Consider the following 2,729-nt stretch of genomic DNA (forward strand, 5'->3'; position numbering starts at 1 on the left):
GGTTCTCTCTTGACATTAATATGTCTTTTGATGTTGGTATGTACGATGTTACCAGGTTTTTTGAAGTTGTTAGTCAATTTCAGATGATTGCTAATTCTTTTCTCGTCTATGTGGTTTATGTTCAATGCTTCCAAAAGAGGTAAGTTTCTCTAGGCAGTTTCCTCTAGATACCCTAATTTTTCATATTTTTTATTGAAATGTGTTGTATCCATTCTTCGTCTCCACTGGATATGTCGCATTTCTCTGCATTTTTACTCCTTAAAAATGTTCTAGAGTTTTTTTGTTTTTTCGTTTCCTATTATTGATCTTGGGACATTCGAATGTTATGTTTTTCATTCTGACGAAAGCTCTTCCTTGAAATTTTCAAAATTCTTTAAATAAAAGGTGTAAAACCTTGATTTTTGTGATTTTTTGACTAAATTTTTTTAACTTTCTGTTCCGATGGACAAATACAAAACAAATTTTAGTTTTTCGCTGGCGTCCTCTAGATGGGTTCCGTTAAAATCCCTGAGTTCTGCTTTTTGAGAAGCTGTATTTTTTGTCATTGTAACGTCTTTGTTCTGTCAATGTTTTTTTATATGTCGTTTTTCTGTCTTTCGGTTTCGTTGCCATTTGGGGCATTTACTAAGATAGGTGGAGTAGCAGAGTTTATTTCTACTGAATATAGCATAGATCAAAATCTATATTCTCTTTAGCAATTACTACTAATTGGAACATATCCCTCCAATCATATCAAGGAGTTGCGGAGTTGATTGAAGGGTTTTGCTATAATTATGGAATCTTTTTTTGCTCGTTTCGTTATTGCTTGGCTGCGCCATGATAAAATGAATTATTGCTATATCTATGTCTATTTAGGAGAATGAGGAGAATTGTTAAAAAAGTAAATCACTTAAATATTAAAACAAAGATGAAAAATTAGCAAGATCACTGCAAGTAGTGGATTGTGTTACGACTTGCCATTAAATTGATTAAATTAGAATACTCTAAAATCAGATCACAACAAATTTCCTGTTTTAAAACCTTTAGCGTTTTATTCAATTTAAAAAGGCAATGTAAAACATTCTGAGGGAAACAGTTCATTAAAAACTGTTGGATAGATCGTTCTCATGGTCGAAGGGGAGCTTCTTGATAATTCATAGAAAAAAGTAATTATTTCGTTAAACATGAAAAAACAGCTTTTGAAGGATTCTTTTCTCTAGATGTTTTTCATTTCATCCGATGACTAGAGCTTTTCAAATTAGCAGAGAATTAAGGATGTATTTTGTTTTTGATTTCTAACTTTTCAAATAATTTTGAAACAAAAGTTTATATTATATGTCTTCGATTTCTTATGAAAGCTAGCTGTTCATATCAGCTCAGAAATAGAAATATATAACTTTTGATTTTTTTTACAAAAACTAGCGGTTCGAATTAGATCAGAAGTTAGAGTAGAAGTGCCATTACGATGCCAAATTGTGCCTCTTGTGAATTGTTAGCGGATTAAACACGACGGTCAGCTTGTTTGTTTTTGAACTTTCTTTTCCTATGATTAGTCAGACAAAAATTTAACATGTTTAAAGACTTGTCTCTGGAATCCAGGAACATACAGACACCAAGTTGAGTGCCTATACAGTGCACAGTTTGGTTTTGTTGAGGTCATCATCATGCTTTTCAAGAATAGAATTTTCAGTGATGCAGAAAAACCCATAAGAATAAGAAGAACTGTAAAATTATGTGAATTACTTGATCCTTTTTGAAAAACTTAGTTAAAAAGTGATCAAGATCATTCCAAAGGAGTGGATTACGAGTGGATTAGGTCAAGCTAAGAACTGTCATTAAATTGATTAAATTAGAGTACTATAAAAATCAGATCACAAGACTTTTCCAGTTTTAATATATTTTGCGTTTTCTTCAATTTCAAAAATTTTCCCGAAAAATGCCGGAAAGGAATGGCTCAATAAAAATAGTTGGATGAATCGTTCCCATTGTGAAAAAAATGTATTCAGTTTTAAATAGCATGGAAATACAGCTTTTGAAGGCTTCCTTTCTCTAGATTTTATTTCTCTCGAAGACTAACTTTTCAAATTAGCACAGAAAAAACTATGTTGTTTTTTGATTTCTTTCGGAGACTAGTTTTTTTAAATTAGTTTTAAAATAAAAAATATATTTTTTCGATTATTTACGAAGATTAGCTGTTCAAATAGCTCAAAAATAAAAAATATATAAACTTTGACTTCTTACAAAAACTAGTTATTCAATATACATCAGAAGTGAGAGTAGAAGTGTCATTACAAGGCCAAACTGTTCCTTTTTAAATTGTAATCGAATTCCGCAATAAAAACGCTCCTTTTTGTATTTTTTTCCTTTGATTGTTCAGACAAAATTTCAGCATGTTTAAGGACTTGTCTCTTGAATCCAGGATTATAAAGACGCAATATTGAGCGCCTATCCAGTGCACAGTTTGGCCTCGTAATGGTCATCATCATGCTTTTCAAGTATCAATTTTTTAGGTCATCCATTTACCGCTGAAAAATTCTTGTTAAATTGAAGCCGCAAAGGCTCCTCTAGAGCTAATTTAAGGTTAGCCAGCCGAAAATGGATGTCCTAAAGAAATGCCTTTTGAGTGATAAGATGTCTTTTTCCTTGGGACGAGGTGGACGTCTGCCTTCCCTTTAATCATCCTTGGTATGATCTGCTTTCAGTTAAGTGGTTTAATTTAAAAAAAAATAGAAAAAAAAGCGTACAAATTA

Source organism: Symsagittifera roscoffensis, chromosome 2, assembly GCF_963678635.1.
Source record: "Symsagittifera roscoffensis chromosome 2, txSymRosc1.1, whole genome shotgun sequence".
Lineage (NCBI taxonomy): Eukaryota > Metazoa > Xenacoelomorpha > Acoela > Convolutidae > Symsagittifera > Symsagittifera roscoffensis.